Below are 9050 nucleotides of genomic sequence, written 5' to 3' on the forward strand. Positions count from 1 at the left end.
TGACCTTGGAGGAGAGAAACGAGAAAGCAGGCTAACAGCTCAGCACAGGCCTGGCGCCCGTCGCCCGCTGATCACAGGCTACGGTTTCAGTGCCAACAGCAACAGTTCACCACCTTGACCTCTTTCTGCACCAGGAGCCGTGTGCTCCAGAGCATCACGCAGCAGCCACACAGGCAGATGCTCCTCAGGCCCCGCCTCCTGCAGTGCAGGCAGGTGGGCCGGCGCTCCCAGGCAGCCCAAGGCCCAATGTGCTGCTCTGGCCTCCGAGGGCGGAGACCTGGGGCACAAGGGCGCACCAGGGACCTGAAGGGCCGAGGCGGCCTCCCGGCTGCGAGGAGCACTGAGGACGGCTCCAGTGGCTGAGAGAGAGGCTGAGGCCCAGCACTGCGGGCACGGCGGCCTGAGTGAGAACCAGGTGTCTGGGAGGACAGGCTGCAGAGGGGACCTGGGAGACAGGGGCGTGAGGCACAGGGAAGGCCTTAGGGACAGGAAGGGGCGGCCGCCAGGGTGAAGCCTCTCCTGCTGGGTGGCAGAGGCCAGAAAGGGTGGCAGGAACAAAAAGGGGGTAGATCCCACATCTGGGACAGTCGCTGGGTGTGGAGACGGGTGGGGGGACCGCAGCTCCAGGTGGTGGCCCCTGAGGACATGCCGCCTGGAGAGGGCTCGGGGCGGGAGAGCAGACAGCCCCTGGGGACCCAGGTGGAGAGTGTTCTGGGGCAGGAGACGTGGGGGCAGCTCAGAGGCAGGAGCAGGCAGGAGGGAGGCCCTGCAGCCAGCCCCTCACACGGTCCATATAACTGCACGGAGTGGGGGAGCCAACAGCCAGGGCTCAGCTTCTAAAAGCAGGAAAACGTTGACGTTCTGGACATGGTAAGCGGGTGCAACCCCCCAGGAGCTGGGGCTGAAAGGCGCCCCCCAACGAAGCCTTTAACAAGAAGTCTGCAGCATCCCAGATGCTCAGAGGCCAGCCCTGGTTCTCAGCCCAGCCTGATGGTTGGAATTACCTAGAAAGCACAGTACCGCTCGCTGCTGTGGGCGTGTCCCAGGCACAGCAGGCTGTCCTGGCCCCCGCCCAAAAGCCTAGGTGTTTGGACTGTGCCTCTCCCATCCGAGAGCCAGGCCGGCCCGAGGCCTTTGCCCGGGAGGCTCCGCTTCTACCTGTTCACCAGGCTCCTCTCTGGGCCTCCTCTGAACACAGGGCCCCTCTGCTTAAACAAATGTTTGAGAGCCGTTATATTCTTTCAACCAACGTTTATTCAGCGCCTTCTGCGTCCCAGGCTCTTACACACTCGCACTACATCCTGAGACACAGGAGAAAGGGGAGCTGGGGGAGATGTGGGCTTAGTGACGCCCCGGGCTCTGAGGCCTGGAGGGCCTGGTCAGGAAGGTCACCGGCTGGGCCAGGGCTGTCTGCCCTGCTGCTGTTCAGACCTCGCCCACCTGAAGGCTAACGGATCCCAATACTCTGCTATGGCCTCCTTAGCCCAGCAGGAGGGCTAAGTGATTGGCTCCGTGGCTGAGGGTGGACCTATGAACCAGGTCAGGGCACAGGCCCGGCTGCGGGCTGATCCCCAGTGGGGGGCGGGCAGGAGGCAGCCAATCCATGATTCTCTCCCATCAGTGATGTTTCTCTCTCTCTCCCTCTCACCACTTCTCTGAAATCAACAAAAATATTTTTATTTTGCCGAAGCCGGTTTGGCTCAGTGGATAGAGCGTTGGCCTGGGGACTGAAGGGTCCCAGGTTCGATTCCAGTCAAGGGCATGTACCTGGGTTGTGGGCACATCCCCAGTGGGAGATGTGCAGGAGGCAGCTGATCGATGTTTCTAGCTCTCTCTCTCCCTTCCTCTCTGTAAAAAAATCAATAAATATATTTTTTTAAAATTTTTTATTTTTATTTATTGTTGCCACTATTACAGATGACCCCTATTTTACTCCCCTTTGCCCACCTCCACCCAGCCCCAGCACCGCCCCCTACCCTCTTTTCTGGCTTTCACCACACTTGTCTGTGTCCATGGGCTATGCATATATGTTCTTTAGCTAATCTCTTCACCTTCTTTTACCCAGTTCTCCCCACTCCCCTCCCCTCTCCCCTCCACTCTGACATCTGTCAGTCTGTTCCATGCATCCATGCCTCTGGTTCTATTTTATTAGTTTATTTTGTTCATTAGATTTCCCATATTAGTGAGACATATGGCACTTGTCTTTCTCTGACTGGTTTATTTCACTTAGCATAATGATCTCCAGGTCCATCCATGCTGTTGCAAAGGGTAAGAGTTCCTTCTTTTTTATAGCTGTGTAGTATTCCATTGCATAAATGCACCACAGCTTTTAGACAATCTAAATAACACTACAATGATCATCTTTATTCAGGAAGTTTTCAATATATTTTGACTTTTTTTTTGAATGACAGATTCCAAGACATGGAATTACTTGATCAAAGAGTATGAATATTTTAAGGCTCTTTTTTCATATTTCAATATTGCTTTCGAAAAAGATCTTACCAATTTTCATAGCAGTTCTACTAGCATGTTTAATTTATCTCAGGCACGGCTTGTCCCTAAAGAATACCCAATCTTGCTCCATGAAGCAAAATGGGGGATGAGTGTGATTCTATGATAGCTATCTCACAAGGATGCCAATTCCTCACAGCAATTACTCTTCCCAATTTGCAGTACAGGTTTCTATGGACATGCACTACAGGGCTACTTCAAGCACTAAGGGGATATGTGCTGTGTTGCCTTTCCAGTGTCCTTCCCTTCCCTCTCCTCTGGTATCTATGCTATCATTCTTTTGAGGGCACCACCTCTTCTTCCATCTCAGCACAGGTGGAGTTAAGTTAGGTTTGACACTATTCCTGATCTAGGGATGGTCTTGTGGCTGCCTACTCCTGGGCGACGGAAGCGCCTGAGGACCTGGACCGCGCGGCCCTCGGATTGGCCGCGAGGACCGTGACGTCATCTGCACTGGCAACGCGATTGCCTGAGCTGGCTCTGGGGCGGGCCGACTGAGGACGGGAGGAGGAGCCTGGTTACGGGGTCCGGTCGGGGACAGAATTTATCTGCTGGGGACGCGTGCGCGCCGAGGGAAACGGCGTCCGTTGCTATGGGCGCCTGCAGAGTTCCGGACTAGGCGGCGGGCGGAGAGGCAGGTGGGGAGGGAGCGGTGGTGGGTCTTTTTTTTTTCTTTTAAATATATTTTTATTTATTTCAGAGCGGAATGGAGAGAGTGAAAGAGATAGAAACATCAGTGATGAGAGAGATCACTGATTGGCTGCCCCCTGTACCCCGGAATCGGACTCAGGACCCTTCTGTCCACAGGCCGATGCTCTATCCACTGAGCCAAACCGGATAGGGCTGGTGGTGGATCTTGTGCGCCAGGACCAGAGAGGCTGTGAGAGGAAGCCTGTGGGAGCCCAGCGGGCCTGGCTCTCTGGTTAAGCGTCCACCCACGCAGGGAGGTAGGGCACGTGCCCAATCGCGGGCTCTGTCCACAGTGGGGGGCATGCAAGAGGCAGCCCATGGGTGATTCATTCTCATGTCGATGTTTCAGCCTCTCTATCCCTCTCCTTCCCTCTCTCTAAAATCAATAAAAACATGTTCTTAAAAAGAGACAGAGATAGCCCAGCTGACGTGGCTCGGTGGTTGAGCATCAACCTAGAAACCAGGAGGTCACGGTTCAGTTCCTGGTCAGGGCACTTGCCGGGTTTGCGGGCGCGATCCCCAGTGTGGGCCATGCAGGAGGCAGCCAATTGATGATTCTCTCTCATCATTGATTTTCCCCTCTCTCTCTCCCTTCCTCTCTGAAATAAAAAAATATTTTTAAAAAAATCTATCTATATACATAAAAGCCTAAGCTACCGGCTGACCGGCCAGTAGCTATGAAGCTATGACACACAATGACCAGCAGGGGGCAGACGCTCCAACCGGTAGCTATGATGTGCACTGAACCAGAGGAGGAAGGTTGATTCCTGGGTACATCACCTGAGAACTGCCCTCTCACAATCCAGGGCCCCTCGGGGGATGTCGGAGAGCCGCTTTCAGCCCGATCCCCGCAGGCCAGGCCGAGGGACCCCACCAGTGCACGAATCCATGCACCGGGCCTCTAGTAAAATAAAATAAAAAGAGATACAGAGATATAGACCCTATAGGAGACCACTGACCTGTGGGGCGTTTGGGGTTGGGAAGGGGGAGCCTGACACTGGAGGAAAAGGGGCCACATGCTGACCTGACTAGCTCAGGGGAGGCCTGCATAGAGGCCTTGCAAACTCAGAGACCTAAAGTAACCACAGAGGATGGTCTGATATTAAAACTTTTAAACTAAAAGACGTTTATAGTGGGTAGTCATGTCCTAGGCTAGTATCTTCCTTAACAAAGATCAACTTCTATCTTTACTAAATCTATTGTCTTTTTGCATCTAAGATAACACACCTGCGGAATGTTACTTGTAACTTCCCTTTTTCCGTCCCTCAGGGCGACTGGGTGGCGATAACAAATTTCCTCCTTGTTATCGTGTTAATTGTTGTCTGTTAACTACCCTGTACCCACCTGTATAGAAGAAGCATGTCTATCATTTTACTTTTTATCCAATCCCAGGGGTTTCCCAGCTTTGCTTTCTCCCGCCCCCCTAACCTATCACCAATGGACTTCATGTAACTCACTCACGTAATGCATTGTAATGTATAAAAAATAGGTGGAAAACCGCCATTCTCAGGAGCATTATCTTAATTCTTTGAGATTCTGCTTCCTGGCAATTGACAGTTTGGCTCAAATAAACTCACAAAAGTTCTTCACAGGTTTGAATGTCTCTTATGTTGACAACTCCCAGGGCCTAGCAGCCCCTCCCACTGCAGCAGGCATTGATCCCACAGCCTGTGGCCTCCTGGCCCTGGCACAGCGCCAGCTGGGGCAGAGGGGATGGAGCCTGCAATGGCGGGCAGGCCCTGGAGCCTGTACTCAATGCCGCGATAAAAGGGTAGGAGGGCGGTCGGTCCCAGGCCCGTCTCCCCGGGTGAAGGGCCGGACTGGAGAGAGGCCCTCCGGATCCTCTCACTGTCTCAGGGAAGCAGTGGTCCGAGGCTGTGTGACCCTTTGTGTCGCTCTGAAGCGGCTCACCAGGGAGGGGACAGAGATCTCCCACCATAGAAGCAGGCAGGGGCAGAGCAGCGCCCAGAGGTCACCCTCGCTGCAGGAGAGCTTAGGGTCCTGGCTTCCGGTCACAGACGGGTGAGGATTTCTCCCTGGAGACGTCCAAAGGCCATGCGCCTGCTGTATGGACAAAGGGGCAGGCAGGACCCCCCGGGGACAGAGGGAGAGAAGGGTGGACACAGACAGGCCAGCGTTGCTCTAGGACCCACAGTGTCCCAAGGTAGCAAAGTTCGCCTTTGGGCCACGGTCCAAGTTGCCCCTTCGTCCTTTCCTTACAGAACTGGTTGAGTTCCTGGAATTACGTGCAGTCAGTTTCCCCACTAGACGGAAAACAGCTGTAAGCCTGAATTTAAAAAAAAAGGTGTGTGTGTGGGGGGGAATTCGAGGACAATTCTGTGATCTCCCCCCTCCGATGAAGAAAAAACCCAAAGGAGTTTTCTAGCCAGATGCCCCCTAGTGGCCATGCTCAAGGTTTCCATGGACCAGCCACAAAACATACCTCCCCCAGCGGCCTGGCAGGGCTTGGCTGGACAAGGAGGAAAGTGGGTAAAAGGCCCCCGCTCTTGCCCACACAGGCCTGGCCCCGGGCCCCTCTCCAGCTCCACTGGCAGGCCTGCGTTTGGCAAAAAAAAAAGGTGAAGGGGGAGGAATTCGAGGACAATTCTGTGATCTCCCCCCTCCAAGGAAGAAAAAACCCAAATGAGTTTTCTAGCCAGATGCCCCCTAGTGGCCATGCTCAAGGTTTCCATGGACCAGCCACAAAACATACCTCCCCCAGCGGCCTGGCAGGGCTTGGCTGGACAAGGAGGAAAGTGGGTAAAAGGCCCCCGCTCTTGCCCACACAGGCCTGGCCCCGGGCCCCCCTCCAGCTCCACTCGCAGGCCTGCGTTTGGCAAGCTGGTGTCCTTTATATGATAAGGAATAACGGAGAATATAGCTCTACATTTAGGAAGTCAGTCTCAGCCCAGCCGGCTTGGCTCAGTGGTTGAGCGTCGACCTTTGAACTAGGAGGTCACGGTTCGATTCCCAGTCGGTCTGGGCACATGCCTGGGTTGTGGGTTGGATCCCTAGTGTGGGGCCTGCAGGAAGCAGCCAATCAATAATTCTCTCATCATTGATGTATCTCTCTCTCTCTCTCTCTCTCTCCTCCCTTTGTCTCTGAAATCATCAAAAACATTTTTTTTTAAAAAAAAGGCAGGTGGACACTTGGCCTCAGGCCTGACTTTGAGCCCAGAGAGGGGGCCCCGCTGCCCCGGGAGCCCAGGCATGGTTTCCGTGTCCCGAACCTGGCCAGACCTCCGGGGTCTGCACAGCACACCAGACCTGCGGCCTTCCACTCCAGCTCCAGGCCCCCGCACTCCCGCCCAGGACTTCCCAGCACCAGGGCTGCCCACACCCTCCTGCCTGGTGTCCCCCAGGGGCAGCACCTGTGCAGAAGTCTGTCTCCTTAAACTCGGAGTCCCTCACATAATGGGCATGAGGAGAAAACAGGTCTTCATTGATCCGCTAATTCCATACCTTTTATTTTTTTTTAAATATATTTTATTGATTTTTTACAGAGAGGAAGGGAGAGGGATAGAGAGTTAGAAACATCGATGAGAGAGAAACATTGATCAGCTGCCTCCTGCACACCCGCTACTGGGGATGTGCCCGCAACCAAGGTACATGCCCTTGACCGGAATCGAACCTGGGACCCTTCAGTCCGCAGGCCGGCGCTCCATCCACTGAGCCAAACCGGTTAGGGCTAATTCCACACCTTTTAAAAAATATTTTTTGTCCTGGGCAGTTTGGCCCAGTGCATAGAGCATCGGCCTGCGGACCAAAGGGTCCCGGGTTCGATTCTGGTCTAGGGCACATTCCTGGGTTGCGGGTTCGATCCCCAGTATGGGGTGTGCAGGAAGCAGCCGATTAATGATTCTCTCTCATCATGGATGTTTCTATCTCTCCCTTTCTCTCTGAAATCAATACAAATATTTTTTTAAATGTGTTTTTATTGATTTTAGAAAGAGAGGGAAGAAGAGGAAAGGAGGGAGGGAGAGATATCAGTCTGCTGCCTCCCGTACTGGGGAACGAACCCCAACCCGGGCATGTGCCCTGACCTGGAACGGAACTGGCGGCCTTTTGGTGCACAACACGATGCTCAACCAACTGAGCCGCACCAGCCGGGGCCACACCTTGTTTTATTGACGCAGAAATGCTGAGGAGCCCAAATCTAACTGGCCTGAGGAGCACGTGCAGGGCTTGACCAGATGAGGAAGGCCAACATTAGATCTAGTTTCATGCACCGGATGGAGGGCCTCAACCCAAAATCAGTTGAGAGATGATTCCTCAAACGTGGATTTAGGAGGATGGACATGTAAAACTCTACCTTGAAAAGGAATAGATTTGCCCGCCAGCATGGCTCAGTGGTTGGGCGCTGACCTGTGAGCCAGGAGGCCACAGTTAGATTCCCTGTCAGGGCACATGCCTGGGTTATGGGCTCGATCCCCAGTGTGGGGCGTGCAGGAGGCAGCCGATCCATGATTCTCATCTCTGATGTTTCTCTTTCTCTCTCTCTCTCTCTCTCTCTCTCTCTCTCGCTCTCTCCCTCTCCCTCTCCCTCTCCCTCTCCCTTCTTCTCTAAAATCAATAAAAAAATTCTTTTAAAAAGGAAATGAATAGGTTTTATCCCTAGACATAAAGGATGGATGTGGAACAGAGGGAGTCTTCATTGGGTTTGTTAAAGCTGTAAGGCCATAGAGCAGTTATAAAGGCAAAAACTTGCCTGACTCTATTTATGCTTCTATTTACGGGAACATTAGAAGGAACTCCCAGGAGTCCCTGTGTTTTGTTTTGTTTTTCAAATATATTTTTATTGACTTCAGAGAGGAAGGGAGAGGGAGAGAGAGAACAGAAACATCAACGATGAGAGGGAACCATTGATCGGTTGCCTCCTGCACGCCTCACACACATGTGCCCTGACCGGGAATTGAACGGTGACCTCCTGGTTCACAGGTCGATGCCAACCACTGAGCCCCACTGGGGAGGGCAGCGGCAGGTGTTTTAATGAGAACACAGTGGACGGGGTCGCCCCGGGGAACCCTACCCCTGCCCAGAAGAGCTCAGCCCTTCCAGAGAATGGGGTCAGGAGCCCCCACCTCAGCATCCTCACTTCTAGGAGCAGGTGCAACTTCCACGGGCGTCCTGTTCGTTTTCATGGATGTTGGGAGACACGTTTTCAGCCCAGAGAAAAAAGCAGCGGGCACACCGCTGTGCACTTGGTTTTCCTGAACTGTCCCCTCTCCCCAGCAGGAGGCTGAGGACTAGCAACTGGCCTGGGGCTGTCGCCGTGGAAATGGCTCCCGCTGGAGGGAGTCCTGCGCTGGCTGCACCTCCCACTGGTGGACACCTCCCTGGCCGAGGCCGGGGGCTCCAGACCCCAAACACTTTCTGGCCTCCTCACAGACGGCTTTTGTCCAAGAGCTGACGAGCTGGCCCTGCCGGTGGCTCAGTGGTTAGAGCGCTCTCCTGCGGACTGAAGGGTCCCAGGTTCAACTCCGGGCAAGAGCACATGCCTGGGTTTGTTGGGCTTGATCCCCAGTAGGGGGCGTGCAGGAGGCAGCAGGTCATCATTGATGTTTCTACTCTACTCTGTTTTTTTTTTTTTTTTTAATTTTTTAAAAAGAGCTCACAAGCTGGAGAGCCATTCCCCAGCCACACGCGAGCCCTGGGCAGCGGGGACGACCCCACGGAGGATGAACGGACGTGCGGCCCCTGTGAGCGCCCGGATCGCTCATCCAATGGGGGACGTCAGCAGCATGGGCACAGCTGTGCAAACAGCGCTCAGGCGGGTGCCCCAGGCGCCAAAGGAGCCTCCCCTTGGGGTCCGTCCGTCCCAGTGGCAGGACCCTCCCAGCCCGGCCCAC

The sequence above is a fragment of the Myotis brandtii genome, unplaced genomic scaffold (genome assembly GCF_000412655.1).
Source record: "Myotis brandtii unplaced genomic scaffold, ASM41265v1 scaffold334, whole genome shotgun sequence".
NCBI classification, from domain to species: domain Eukaryota; kingdom Metazoa; phylum Chordata; class Mammalia; order Chiroptera; family Vespertilionidae; genus Myotis; species Myotis brandtii.